General features: G+C 44.6%; 1 protein-coding gene across 1 annotated transcript in view; it reads right to left on the bottom strand.

Annotated features, from left to right (window-relative positions):
* LOC147728932 (sulfotransferase 1 family member D1-like) overlaps positions 1 to 14,466 on the bottom strand; it is a 388,090-nt gene extending 373,624 nt beyond the window's left edge. Inside the window, exon 1 of the mRNA XM_086959172.1 lies at positions 14,352 to 14,466. The gene's annotated coding sequence lies outside the window, so the exon portion shown is untranslated. The remainder of the gene's footprint in view (positions 1 to 14,351) is intronic.
* Positions 14,467 to 16,173: the final 1,707 nt, after the last annotated feature.

Below are 16,173 nucleotides of genomic sequence, written 5' to 3'. Positions count from 1 at the left end.
TTTCACTTTTTTCTCCTCCCCAAAAATATATGTATATTATAATATTTAAGAAAACAGAAGACATTATATTATTTTAATAACGAACAAAAAAATTACAAAAACGATTTTTATGACATTATAGTTACAAAATATCACCCCAAAAAATCTAAATTACTAAAATAAAAGTAGGTTTAATGAACATTAAAATTCGAAATTTGCATTTAAAAAACCTTAGAAATTCGCTGAAAAAACCACAGGTTTCAGGGACATTATAGTTAGATGGACATTTTTCTCGTCCTAAACCATAGAAATTCCCAAGTTATAGTTAGTTTAGCTAACTACAACTCATCACGGATGACATCATCCATGGGAAAATCTGATCCACCTCCTCACACTCTAATATAACCTTTGAAACACCCGCTGTAAAATACAGACTACCATTTTTTAAACCATCGACACACCCTTACCAGTAACTGCATACGCACTCAGCGATTCCTAGGTCTACACACACATCCACACATTCACCCATTCAATCACTCAAATATGAAGTCACTCATCAATACAACACTATCATAAGCACTCATACACTTTTACAGACACTCACACACCACCACTCATCCAGAGTTACTCATTCACCTAGTCAGTCATTCAAAGAATCAATCACACATCCATTTACTGACCTATACAGTTATAAACATACCACATCAATTAGTCAATCAGCAACAAATTCATACTTCCTCTTTTATACAATCATTGATATAAATACACACTCATCCATACCACGACTCTCACAATCACTGACTCTCACATATAGTCATTTATATACTTCAACTTTCACATACACTGTCTTTTACATATGTAGTTACTTGGACATGTAACATTGAGACATCTATTCACTCACCAACACACCCAAACACACACTCACCCACCCATACAGCTGTTTCCACATGCACTCTTGAACCCATTCACACAGAGTCACATACCTCCCACCCACCCACACACACACTCAGGCACCCATACAAATACTCAGCCAACCAATCGATAACCCATATAGACACTCATGTAGCTACTGACCAACCCATGCAGCAGCTTATATAACAACAGAGAAACTAATACAGACATTCACACAGTTTAGTCACTAACCCCTGCATTCAGGAAGACACATGTAATCACTCACTTAAACAGTCAGTCACGCACCTTCTAAATTCTCCATTCAGACACTTATACACCCACTCATTCTTCAACACATATTGGCATAAATATAATACATATTTAAGCTTTAAAGAAAAACACAGTCATTGGATGACATCAATGATGTCATCAGTGATGTAATTTGAGATGTCATCAGTGATGTCACTGACCATGTCATGAATGATGTAATATGTGACGTCATCAGCAGTGCATTGTGTGGGCGCAAGTCTTAGTTAGCTGACCTAACTATAATCAGGGAATTTCTATGATATTGTATGAGAGAAATATCCAACTAATTATAACGTCCCTGAAACCTACTTTTTTTCAGTGAATATATATATATATATTATATATATATATATATATATATGTATACATACTGTATACAAAGGAGGGCAACCGGGCGGGGTGGATATGGAAACAGCTAGCAGTAATTTGGATAAGCGCATTACAGAGGCTTTGGACTCTACCGCCCCACTGTGTTTGACTAATGCGGGCCGCCGCTCACAGAGAACAGCTCCTTGGTTTAACGACAAGCTGCGGATGGGAAAGGCAGCATGTAAGCGCTATGAGAGGCAGAGGAGGGTGGCCTTCTCGAGCGAGGTAAAACAGGAGTACTTGGCAAAGAGGCGAGCCTACCATGGGCTGATTAGAAGGGCTAAGACAGCCTACTTTGCCAAGAGGATTAGGGAGAAAGAGAACTCCGCGAAGGAATTGTTTAAAATCTATAAATCTATTTCCTCCGCTGTGCCGGCGGATTGTTCTGTGGACTCATGTAACCGTATTGCAGAATTCTTCGCAGAAAAAGTGGCAAAAATGTACTCCTCTTTTCCGGGGCAAATTGTAACAGGGTCTGAGTTTTCAGAAGATACAGGGGTAGTCAGGGGACGACAGGGATTGGAGAAATGTATTACCCCTTCTCCAGAGGTACTTATACAGATCTGCAGATCGATAAAGTCGGGCTCCCAGAGGGATCCAGCCTCGCCTAAGCGACTCGCTGAAAGCCTGGCGACCCTTGAACCTTATATCAGACATCTGCTGGAGGTATCCTTCAGGACTCTTACGGTACCTACAGGGTGGAAACACTCCCTCTTAAAATAAAGCCAAACATCCGTTTTGAGAAGTTGGAGAACCTCGGCCCTATATCTCTTCTACCCTATATGGCTAAAGTGGCGGAGAAGGTCGTGAACATCCAACTGATGGAATATGTGGAGGAAGCTAATCTTCTTCACACCACTCAGTTTGGATTCCGACCACGCCACTCTACTGAGTCGGCCCTGCTTATGGTGGTCGAGACCATCAGACAGGGGGTGGATGAGGGTCAAACTATGGCCTTGGTCCTCCTGGACCTCAGCGCGGAATTTGACACTGTAGCACATGCCACTCTGCTCCATTGTCTGAATGAAGGTGGGATTTCAGGTGCTGCTCTGAAATGGATTCAGTCATTCCTGGTAGACAGGAGCTTTCAGGTCCGGCTGGGGGACTGCTACTCTAGAGACATCAATTTGGGCCAGGGCGTACCTCAGGGTTCGTCCCTGAGCCCAACCTTATTTAACCTATATATCTCCCCAGTGGCAGCCATAGTTGAGGTACTACTGTATGGAGTGCTTATAAAACTATTTTGTGGACCCGCCTATCTTGGGTTCAAATTTGTTTTTCTCTGACTGTGCCTTTTCGAAACACAGATTAGCCACATAAGAATTACAATTTACAACAAACAATGTCAGTATGATCTAAATTCTTAAAGTTCGAATTTTCGATAACAGCCCTTATTCAATATAGACTTGGGGTACCCGACAGGCTAGACGAAAGATATAGCGTAATAAAGTCATCATGAGTTGTGCTTATGTAACCTTAGGCTTACTTGATAAATAAACGTAGTGGCTCATCTTACCTTTTTTAAGTATCAGTAGATACTATTGACTGACCAACAGAGATGAAGGTGTACATCTGCTAGAATGCCTCATATCCATTATCGCAAGCTTGGGGCATTAGCGCAAGCCCAGCACTTCAACTGACACAACCTAGCGCATGCGCCGTGTCACTTCCCCAACAGTGCGCGACGCTAGTTTCCTTTCACTACACTTTCGCGCATGCGCCCTAGGTCAAAGCAGGAGCGCGTGCGCGAGCAGGATAGTGTCGCGGGCAGCACGCAACAGCAGTGGGCAAATTTGGCAATCTACCAACTAATTGGACCTAATTGTCCAATCAAGCGCACAATAAAGAGCGCGATACTGCCTCGGTCGGTACCTCCACTTCCTCTCGGACGCAAGAGAGGGGTACAGACGGAGAGGTAGGTCCCGGTTTTCGTCCCTTTCAGTCTCAGTCCTTTTCGGGGTAATGGATCCATACAAAAGGGACCTTTTTCAACTTGAATGCTGTATACAAATCCTGTTGTATTCTCTTAAGATATAGGAATGGGCACTCTCTGTATATCCAATTCATCCAAAGAATGGGCTCACTTTTTTCCTTCTCATTTAGTGAACTTTCAATCATCTACCTATGCTTATAGTACTAAGTGAATCTCTACCAGTACTAGGGAGGTTACATCTTGCGCCAAGTATTGTTGGGTTCCAGCTTTGCTCATAGATGGGATGTTGATGACACAACAACTGGGTTACTTTTTAGACGTAAAGATAATATCACAAGTCAAGTCAAGTCAATACCACTTTATTTGATTAATTAAAATCATACAAAGTACACATAAACATACAAAAATTCCATTCATTGTGCTGTTTAAAAACGCCATAAAACCTTTTTTTTTAAATCAACATTAACAATCTATTTACAATTTTATCAAAAGGCATAATTTAAAAACGTGAGGTAGTTAGAACAATCAGTAGAAGTGATCATGAGCACAGAATATCCATACCAACACCATTATTTATACATCTTAAGTTCTTTGCACGTATAGCAGCAACCAGAAAACTACTACATTAAAAATTACCCAGGGAGTATCAAGCATCTGTAGCTATAATAAAGCAGGCCCCATCTGGGCAATCCCCAGACTTCTTAACAGGGGTTTTAGGAATTTTGACCTGCTCTCGTTATAAAATTCGCAGAAGAAGGTAAAGTGCATTGTATCTTGTATAGACATATCATCACATTTGCAAAGTGCCGTATCCTCAGGCTTACTCCACCCATCAAACACTCCCAAAGCAAAATGAATTAAATTAAACCTAAATTTTGTCAATAAAATTCGGTGGAAAGGCCTATCACAAAGTCATTTGGACACAACAAACATGATTTTGATTGTGCCCTCTACTTTTTCTTTACACAATGGAGCTGGCCTCATATTCCCGAGCGGTTGCCGGGCGAGGTGAGGTTTTCTCCCACATAACGCTGGGTGAGTAATGAATTTTATTAAATTAATATTTCAAATAGAATCAGTCAAATAGAAGGACTGAAGCCTTCTGTTCAGTGAAGGGATATCTTCTCTTCAATGTGTGTGATGTCTCTTAAATGTCACATTGGGATATATGTATATAACCCTACACTTAGGGCTAGATGTAGGAGGCTGTTTCTGGCCATTTACCGGCCGGTAACGGCCGATTTCGGCCGTTAACGACCGGTAAATGGGTGCTTGTGATGTAGGGGGCCCATTTTACCGATTCGGTAAAATTACCGATGCGGTAATTTTACCGAATCGGTAAAATACAGAATCGGTATATTTACCGATTCTGAATCTCCCAGATGTAGGTGGGACTCTTCTGAGTCCCACCGGCCTTTAGAATTCGGTATTTTACCACCCAATCCAATTGGGTGGTAAAATACCGAATCCAGGTGTGCATGCACACATGTGCATGCACACCTGTGCCATGTCACACACAGACATGCCCTTAGGGCGTGTCTGTGTGCCACATGGCACACGTGCCTCTATTTGGGGTGCTAGAGGGTGTCAAAGTGACACCCCCTGCACCCTTGCAGGAATCTGTATTTACCGAATTGGTAAATACTGATTCGGTATTCCTCATTGATTCCTATGGGCTTCAAGGCCCATAGGAATCAATGGGGGATACCGATTCTGCAAATACAGAATCGGTAAATGCCGAATTTTACAGATTCGGTATTTACCGAATCTGAAATACCTACATGTACCCCCTTCTAATTTACCGATTCTTAAATACCGAATCGGTAAAATTCGGTATTTAAGAATCGGTAAATTAGATTTACCTACATCAGGGCCTTAATATATTATGTGTTTTGTTCTCCTTTTTTCTCATGTAGGAAAGGATAACTAATTCAATCCCTCCAGTATACATTGGGGATCCAAGTTCCTGGTAGGAGTAATTGAATATGTATGACACATTAATGGTTTTCTATATTTTCTGCACTTGCACTTTATTGCAGTAGCTATCCATTCTAGGTCCCGAAGAAAGCCGGACAGTTGTTCCGCTTGGCTGAAACATGTTGACCTCACTGCACAGCGCCTTAACATAGTTATACTTTCAGACTATTGGACGTTATTTTATGTTTTGACACTGGGACATTGCTTATTAAACTTATTTTTTGTCCCAGTAGTTAATTTTAATATCTTACACGCTTATTCACAGCACTGCACACCATCAGCATCAATTGAACAACACTGTGGCTAGAGTTCTACCTCAGAAATCCATCTCTGCACCATCAACTGATGGGTTGGACGAGGTTTGGATTTACTATCTGTATCCCACATGATGATGCTCCGCCATATGGGTGGGCTGATGGGAGTTTCTCAGCCTAGTGTTATTTCAATTGGTTATTACCTGATCTCATTCTGTCTTTAGTATTCAGTGCAGCACACACTTTCCTTTGACCGGACATCTCTTCTCTTATCTTCAGCCATAGTTGAGGCCCATGGGCTGGGCATAGTGTCTAATGCCAATGACACGCAGCTGGTCATCTCCATATCGCGCACGCCCGGTCTTGCTGCTGACAGGTTCAGAGCATGCATGCAGGAGCTTGCATCCTGGATGTCGACCAACTGCCTGAGGCTGAATGGTAGCAAGACGGAAGTGCTTGTGGTGGGGCGGGCCCGTCTGTGTGGTCATCGGCATGGTGGCCATCCTGCCTGGGGTCGGCCCCTACTCCTTGTCAGGAAGCCAAAAACTTGGGCATTTGGCTCGATGCGGAGCTAACATTTGTGCCCCAGAGTAGTCACGGGGTGGGGGTATGCTTTGGCATTCTGAAAGGCCTACGGAAAACTCTTGACCTTCTCCCCACGGAGGCCCGTAAGACGCTGGTGCATGCCTTGGTCACTGCACAATTGGATTATGACAATCTTCTTTATTTGGGTGCCACGCTAAAGAGCCTTGACCAACTTCAGGTGTTACAAAATGCAGCGGCTCGCTTGGTCCTGAGGCTACCCAAAAGATCCGCCTCCAAGGCAGCGCTGCAGGCACTTCATTGGCTTTCTGTCAGGAGCAGAATTGAGTTTAAGGCTCAGAGCACGTGCCACCGTATTATATGTGGCAGAGCACCAAAGATATTACAGAATCGTATTACTCCCTAAGAGCCTGCCCGAGCCTTGAGATCTTCGGGTTCGGGACTACTAAAAATTCCCAAAGTAAAAAAGGCACGTATGGGGGGAAGGTCCTTCTAGTTTCTAGCAGCGAGAAGCTGGAATAGGCTCCCCCCAGAACTCAGCATTAAATCATCAGAGTCTAGATTCAGGGGGAAACTTAAAACGTATCTGTTTATCCAGTAGAATAGCTCCGTTTCTTTGTTGTGACTCTGTTACTCCCACCTACTATAGTGCGGGGACACGCCGGTGTGCGTAACCAGGCGCTTTATAAACCTCCATATTATTATTATTATTACCAACTGGCGGTCGCCAGTAGGTATATCTAGTTAGGACCTAGTTTCCATAGGATAACTGCAACATTCTATTTGGAATAACTTTGGCACGGGTCAACGAATCTTCGCGAAATTCCCCAAGAAAATGGCCTGCTCTGCTCCGCTCCTTCCCTGAAAGTTTGGGGTTGATTCGTGAAGCGGGGGTGAGAGAAAAGGGGGGTCCCAAAACATGTTTTCCCCATGAAATTTTCCATAGGACCTTTAGCCAAGGCTACAGCACGAATGGCTGAACAGAATTACACCAAATTTGGCAAAAAGGTAGAGTTCGGTTCGCAGATTACCCTTTTTATTAAATGGTATAAATCTGTTCACTAGTTCCTGAGAAAATCAAAAGTAAAATCATAGATATATCTATAGCTGAAGTACCGTACTCTGTACTGTACTCTGTAGTGTACTCCCTACCTTCCGTTGCACGAGCTTTATGCTAATTGGCTGTCAACTCTTCAAGCAGGAAGTGTTGGCAGCCATCTTGTGCCTCGGTAGAACCGAGGCCCAAGAAAGCAGTGAAACAAACGTGCAAAACACTCACAGGGGGCAAGGTAGAAACACCCTAACCCCCTAGGCCTAGGGATATGCGTAGGTACATGTACCCCATGGGAAAAAAATAAACCCGGTTTGCTTTTTTTTCAAATTAGCCCCCGAGAGGACCAATTGAATATTGGGACCGCCACCGCCTGGCGCAAAGTAATTATAATAGCTGGGAGCACACGGCCCCCCCGCCACCCCAGGGACCGCCACCCACTGGCGTTTGTATATGTATGATGGGGGGCTTCTAAGGTCCCCCGAGCCCCGGGGAGCGCCATCCCTGGGGCTTCATTATGTAGTATGCAGGGGGGCTCATGGCCCCCCTGAAGCCCCGGGGACCTCCTCCCCCGGGGCTTCGTTTTTAAAAATAAAATAAAAAAGCCTGTGTGGGGGGCTCAAGCCCCTCCCACACGCCCCGGGGACCGCCACCTCCCCAGGCTCTAGTATGTAAAATAGGGGGCTCAGTGATGGACCCCCAGCCATGGCGACCACAACCCCCCTGGGCTTTTAACAAGTGGGAGGGGGGCTGCGCGGCCCCCCTCCTGGAGCCCTCAACGGCCCTGTGGACCGCCACTCCCCAGGGCCGGCTCCTGCAGTGTCCCAGGGTGCCTACCCCCGGGACACTGCTGTTTGCTATGGTAGGGCGGGAGCCTCACGGCTCCCACCCTACCACAGCAAACTACTTTGGTTTTTGAGAGAGAGAGCTAAAAAACCAAAGTCGAATGCTTTTCTGCATGGGGAGCAGCATGTTAGCTGCTCACCAAGCCGAAAAGCAATGCCGGCTCCCGCAAGATGCGGGGAGCCGACAGGGACCATGGGGGGCTTGGGGACCCCCCCACGGTCCCCAACAGAGAGGGCAGGCCCAGGGGCCATAAGTTGCCCAGGAGGGCACCATCCTATGCCCCAGGGCCTTAAGGGTGCATAGGAGGGGGGCTATGCAGCCCCCTCCACAAAAAACAAAAAAAGAAAAGTTGGCCATGCCCCGGGGGATGGGGTCCCTGGGGCTGGAATTAGCCACGGGAGGGGGGCCACGCTGCCCCCTTCCCGGAAAAAAAAAACATCTGGGGCAAGCCCTGGGGGATGGGGTCCCCAGGGCCAAAAAAAAAGAAAAAGAAGGGGGGCTACACAGCCCTCCTTCCTCAAAGTAGGTTTAAAAAAAAACGAGATCGGGAGGAGGCCACGCCCCCTCCCTGCACCTCTCTGCAAACACGCCCCTGGTGCGTTTGCAGAGGTGGAACTAAGTCCACTTGCATACTGGGGGTCCCTGGGGGCCAACTAACCCACCGGGAGCCTCCAGTATGGGCCAGGAGGCTCCCTTGCAGAGAGGTGTGATGAGGCCACGCCCCTTTTTACATCTCTCTGCAACACAGCCCCCTGGCGCATACTGGAGGTTGCTGGGGGCTAGTTGGCCACCAGGGACCCCCAGTATGCAAGGGGAATTAGTTCGCCCTCTGCAAACGCGCAAAGGGGCAGCGTTGCAGAGAGGTGTAAAAAGGGGCGTGGCCTCCTTACACCTCTCTGCAACACAGCCCCCGGGCGCATACTGGAGATTCCAGGTGGGCTAGTTGGGCCCCAGGGACCCCCAGTATGCAAGGGGAATTAGTTCCCCCTCTGCAAACGCACCAGGGGACTGTGTTGCAGAGAGGTGTTCTGAGGCCACGCCCCTTTTTACACCTTTCTGCAACGCAGCCCCAGGCGCATACTGGAGGTTCCTGGTGGGCTAGTTGGCACTCAGGGACCCCCAGTATGCGAGGGGGCTTAATCCCCCAACTTAGAACGCATTACGGGGCATGTTTGCACAGTGGTGAATGCAGGGGGTGGGACTTGAGGTGATATGTGTGCAAACACGGCCTGTGGCGCGTTTTAGGTTGGGGAAGATATTCCCCTTCAATGCAGAGGTCCCCTAGGGGCCAACTAGTCCAACAGGTACCTCCAGTAAGCGCCACAGAGCTGCATTGCAGAGTGTTGTAAAAAGGGGGTGTGCCCTCCGAACACCTCTCTGCAACCCAGCTCCCTGGTGCATACTGGAGGTACCGGTGGGCTAGTTGGCTCACAGGTGACCTCTGGAAACCAGGGCAGAAAAGGTTTAATATGGTGTCATATTAGGATGGGCCCCCAGAGTGAAGGAGATGTGGGGGGTGCACACATGGGGTACCGGTGGTACCCCATTGCATTTACATAAACAAAGTGGCAGGCACCGCACGGTGCCTGCCGCTTTGTTTATGTAAATGCGTCACATGCAATTTTAGCATTGTGTCAGGCGGTGCTGAAAGCACTGCCAGCCACAATGCTAAAAATGCAGGATGCGCCCACCACAGTGGCGGGCGCATCCTAATAACCCCCCACAGGACCCCTGCCCTTATGGCGGGCGGTCCCAGTCACCGATGGGATGGCGGGCGGACTAAGTTCGCCCGCCATCCTAATGGGCCCCATTGTGTATTTTAAAATCCTTATTACAAGTATACAGTTATCCTTACAGTCACTCATTCAATCATTGAGTCTTATGTATACTTATTTATATACAACAACTGACTCATACACTGCCTTTTATTTTTCTAGTTTGTTGGACATGCACCATTGAGAAATATATTTGCTCATCACCACACCCATAAAGATATTCAGCAACTGTTAGAACATGTCGTTTTACCTTCATATACCTACTGAATCAACTATTCACACATCTTTGGGCAGTCACACACCCCCCACCGAACCACACAGACAATCACTCTCCCATATAAATACTCCGTTAACTAATCAATAACTAATATAGACTTTCACATAGCTAGTAACCAACTGGAGAACCGGTTTACACAACAACTGACAAAGTGATACAGATATTCACACAGTTTAGTTACTATCCACTATATTTAATGAGACACTATAAATTAGTCAAATAAACAGTCAATTACATTGCTACTAAATCCTCCATCCAAATATTTATATTTATATATCCACTCATTTTTCAATGCAAATTGCTATATATATAATACATATTTAAATAAAGAAGCAAACCACATTCACTGGATGATGCTATCAGTGATGTCATTTGAGATGTCATCAGTGATGACACTGACCATGTCATGAATGATGTAATATGTGACATCCTCAGCAGTGGATTGCGGGTGCGCGAGATATAGTTAGTACAACTAACTATATCGGAGGAATTTCAATGGTTTTGTATGAGTGAAATGTCCAGCTAACTATAACACCCCTAAAACCTATAATTTTTCAGTGAATTTCTAAAGTTTTTAAATGCTAATTCCTAACTATATCAGGCCAGACACTTATGGTTTTTTCAGTGAATATATATCTTCTATCTATACTAATATAATAAAGAGATAGCCCAAACCTTTGAGGCGGGTAATCTCAGGAACCACATCACTAATCACAACACCCAATACAGCATTGGAAAGGGCAGTTGCAGCAGAAGGACATAGGCTATGCAGACGCCCACCATATACATTGAAAAGGTAAAAGAACCATGCCAGCAAAGTAGTCCCTTGTGGGCGTGTTTGCGTTGTGCTGGGGGCGTGTGGTACGTTCCGCCCTTCATGCCATGTCTCATATCTTGTGCTGTGGGCATGTGCTGGGGGCGTGGGCGTGTGTGGGGCGCGGGATTACGGAAAAAAAAGCGAGTGTTGTGCCCAATATTTCATTGTTTTTTTCTTCCCAGGTTCTGTACATTCCAGCTCCGGGTGTCCACCCTGCTTCTTTTAAATACCCCTGCACTCCATAATTATAACTCACCCTTACTCCTTAAAATACCCCAACACCCTTAAACACTAACCCATCTTAACCCTATAAATATACCCTGTACCCCAAAACCCAAACCTTTCCCTAATCCCTAAACATATCTCTGTACCCCAAAACCCAAACCTAGCCCTGAACCTTACAAATACCCCTGTACCTCAAAACCCAAACCTAGCCCTAAACCCTAAAAATACACCTGTACCCCAAAACCCAAACCTAGCCCTGAACCCTAAAAATACCCCTGTACCCCAAAACCCAAACCTACCCCTGAACCCTAAAATACCCCTCTACCCCAAAACTCAAACCTACCCCTGAACCCTAAAAATACCCCTGTACCCCAAAACCCAAACCTAGCCCTGAACCATAAAAATAACCCTGTACTCCAAAACCCAAACCTACCCCTGAACCCTAAAATACCCCAGTACCCCAAAACCCAAACCTAGCCCTGAACCCTAAACATATCCCTGTACCCCAAAACCCAAACCTAGCCCTGAACCCTTAAAATACCCCTGTACCCCAAAACCCAAACTTACCCCATAACCGTAAAAATACCCCTATACCCAAAACCCAAACCTAGCCCTGTACCCTAAAAATACCCCTGTACCCCAAAACCCATACCTATCCCTAAACCCTAAAACTACCCCTGTACCCCATAACCCAAAACTATATCTGAACCCTTAAAATACCCAAACACCCCAAAACATATACCTCAGTACCACAAAACATATACCCCCTATACCCATACCTACCTTATCCAAACATTTAAAAAAAACATGCTTTTACCATTCATGCATTTACAACGAATTTCGTTGTAAATGTATGCGTGGTAAAAGCATATAAAATGTAATGCCATGCGTTATAATGGCATTGTGGAGTCATGGTACTTTCGTAATGAAAGTATGCGGAGTGATGGTATGCGGAAAGAAAGTTGCGGAATAATGGGTGTTTACCCTCCCCCAGTAAGTACATTGGTGGCACGGCGGCCCACATCTCCAGCAACATACTCATATTTTTCGCCCACCGATTTGAAAAATGCACAGGTCTCTCTCATTGATGGGCAGCACCGACATACACTTTTAGACACACCTCCGGACACAAGTTCTAGAATTGGGAACTTTAGAGCTGGGGAGCTACGTTCGAATATCGGCATCAGCTCAACATCCTGTGATTCCAGGCAAATCGCTTTGTCTCCACGTGCCCACCACAAATGAATGTGTTCTTCTGTAATGTAAATTGTGCTCATGCCATGTTGTCGAGTTCGCGCTATATAATATTGCAAGGAAAAATAAAGTAGGGAAAATCGAGTTCACACACTACTGAACGCGCACTCTTAAGTGCATCCGTAGTGATGTTTTTGTGCACAGAGGTGTCCCTTCGTGCACAAAATCAATTCTGTTTGTTACACAGGTACCCTTGCAGCATGGAGCAAGGCTCCTTGCGTTGGCGGTAGGCAGCATCAAGTGCACCAGACCAGGTAGAGAGCACAGGAGCACCATATCTTAGTAAATATGCTACTTGTCACCTCTTTCACATTCAACCGCGCAGCGACTTGGCTTGCTGCCCTGTTTTATGTGAATATGTCCCTTAATTTTGGGTATAAGTTATAGAAGGAGTGTCTGAAAAAAATGTGTAGGGCTAGTGCCACAGTGAAAAAGAGCATGGGCTAACCATTTTCAAGACATAACAAACACGTATAAATTTGCGGCATTTAAGGGAAATGTATCTTGGTAATAGATGAAGGACTTATATACTGTCTAAATGAGAATAACTTGTAGCCAGTTCTAAAACTAAATGGTGCAGTTGGCACAGTGGTGAATTGCATGGGTAAGGTCTCATTTTGATCATCGTTCAAGCACCAACAGCAGATATTCCTGTGAAGTGACAGAGGAGCCTCTGGAAACACCCACTGACACCGCCTGGGATGTGTTTAGACAATAAGACAAGAAACAATGTGACATGCTATGGAGATATGTCAGATACCAGACTTGTGCCCCAACCTCTTCTCACAACATCTGAGTTCAAGTAGAAGTGGGAGATAATGAAGAAAGTCACAAAGAGAAGAAATGTGCAATATTAGGGTGAGATTGAGGGGTTTAATTGAACCAAAAGAGAGTTCAAAACAGTGCATTGGTCACTGCATGAACCTATTTGAGACAGAGAGAAGTGTTTGTTTTGATGTTATTATGGCACAACTTTCATTCACGCACTCTGGTAGAAGACTAGAAAAGAAGAACGAGCGCCCATCACACTGCTGCGCAGTTGGTTTGTGGCACGTTAGACACAGTGGCTCAAGCAAAGCAACCATAAAAGTGGCACGAATATTTCTTCATGCATGTTACGTCATAGACAATAAGAACATACATCTCTGTAGGACCCCTGGCCTTCCTTCAATATATAACCACACATACCCATGTAATGTCCTTTGTTAAGCGCTACATTACCGGTAATAGTCATGGTAATTAAAACAGAAACCCCTATAGCACTAAATGACCATGCCCTTTATTATGTTTGCTCAAATTTTCACAATCAGATGCTTTTGCCCCTGAAACTCGTCTTTTATAATTCGGACTTGGATGAACTGTCCAAACTCACTGCGACGACACACATCACAAGGACTTACATTCACACATATCCACAAACGATTGATTTAAAAATTGCAATCCATATTTTATTGAATTCATTGTTGACAAAAAGGATTGATGGAAATGCACTCTATAACATGTTCTCTAAATAAATAAGCATCATATCAGTCCAGATATTCCTTTGCAGTGTGTCGCGTTAACAAAATGTTTTATTTTAATTGACTAGGCTCACTAATCTATATATACACATAAAAGTTAAAATGAATACATAAGTAACAGAGCCAGGAGAAAGGAAAAGGGAATAGACAGAAGCGTAAATGGACTGAGAAAAGAGCAACAGAGTAAACGAGAGGTGAACAATAATGGAAGAGGGAGAGAGAAGAGAAATAATGCAACTTCAGACAGGGAGAAGGCATTGCATCAATGATCTCCCCTCTCTCTCAAGATGCATTGTTGCTGTTTTCTCATCATCACCCTCTGTTACCTTACCCGATTTAGAAGTAAAAATTGTTTTCGGAGACTCTGTCCCAGTTCTGCGTAGTTGAGATGAGTGTTGGTGTTCCTAGCAAAGACAGACCAGTCTAATTCGATTTTATACTCCAGAGAACTGAAAGAATAAAAAGGTCTGTAGCTGAATTGATATGAAATATATATGCATGCTGCAGAAAGAGGAAGAAACAATGAGATATACTTAGCAGAAACAAGTGCCCCGAGGCCAAGATCATGAGTTGAGTCTCATGAGTCTGTGATGATTTCCAAATTGGCATATGTTTGGGAACTGGCAGTTATGCATATGGCTTTCCAGTAAACCTTACACCGTGAGGTTAGAACCTCGAGTGCTCCTTAAGCGAAATAATCGCTGTATTGCAATGGTAGTGAAGGAAACAAATTAAAGTAGTCTCCAGTTGTTGTGGACTTTATTTCAACTGATTATGTATATCATATTACGTCACATGATGAAACATCCATGGGTAATCAATTCAAACAAGATTTTAAATGAAAATCATTACTAGTTCTCCAACATTGGTGCCTCAATAAGCCTGATAACACATGCGTCCTCAATGCATTTCGAGCCGTGGCTCTTCTTCAGGGGAATTATTCTACAAGAAAACAAAAATGGAAAAATACATGTATCGCTGACCCAGGAAGAGAAGCATCTAGTTAAATGTACTCAGATAACTCATGCCTAAATGAGTGTGGGTGGCCAAGACTAAAATCCATGCACAGGTGACAAGACTCAAGGTGTACAATGAAAGAATGGACTGTGAGTAACCTGAATAATCAGTATCACGAACCTGCTCCAGGTATACAAATATACTAAACATGTGCAGAGTAGTTCTATGCCTGGAGTGCAAGCGTCAGTGACAGTGAGCGAACACGGAAAATAAACGGTGAGCGGGATCGCGAGCGAAAAAGGAAAAAGAGAGTGAAGAAAAAACTAGTCTGAAGTACGTAACCGCAGTGTGTTAAACATCATGCAATAAGGTCGGTGACCAAACTAACCATAACCGCGCTATATGAGCTTGCCAGTATGTTTTAGTAGCTAATTCTATTGATCCAGAAACTGAAGGAAAGTATTGTCTTCATAGATTGATTGCAGTGGGCTCCATGGGATTTACTTTGTCAAGACCACACTCCACCACTCGTGATACAGCCACAAATAAAACCAACCAAATGGGCCTTAGAAAGACAGCTGGCTAGACCCAATAGGTGATTAGAAACCTGAGAAGCTTGCCACTACTTGGCTTGCAGGATTAATCCATGCAAGCCCAGTGAGTAGGAGGAGAGGGGTGCCTTGTTCTGCCTTTTGTGGTGTACCATCAGGGGCAGGTTCTCTTCTGTCGGTGGGTTTGGAATTTCACATTTCTGTAGTCCACTTGCAATGTGATACGTGAAACCAGAAGGTCAGTACTTGGAAACTGATGGGGTTGTTGATGACGAGCAGAATCTAGAAGGCACCTCTCCACCAAGGTTGATGAGGTAAAGTTTGCTGTTAAATACCCATGCTGCTATATCCATGCCTTGACATGAATATAACCAGCAGACTGCATATGATAATTTGCTCCAGTAAGACTGGAGGGAAAAGCACCTTATACCTCAAAATAGAAGCTTCTGAGACAAGTGCAAATCAGGTCAAGCTGGTGACACTGGAGAAGTGTATGGGAGAATCATAGGTCTGTCCACTTTATTTCATGAGGGATCCACGTAGTCTTGTGGTTTAAGAATGGCTTTCATAGACTTGAGGGCTGAGGGTGGGGCATCTGGGCAGTTAAGTCTAATTCACATTCTTGATGGTTTTCAGTGTCCCAAT

The sequence above is a fragment of the Lissotriton vulgaris genome, chromosome 2_2 (genome assembly GCF_964263255.1).
Source record: "Lissotriton vulgaris chromosome 2_2, aLisVul1.2, whole genome shotgun sequence".
NCBI lineage: Eukaryota > Metazoa > Chordata > Amphibia > Caudata > Salamandridae > Lissotriton > Lissotriton vulgaris.
Note: the sequence above shows the minus strand (reverse complement) of the source record. Positions and strands in the feature narration are given on the sequence as shown.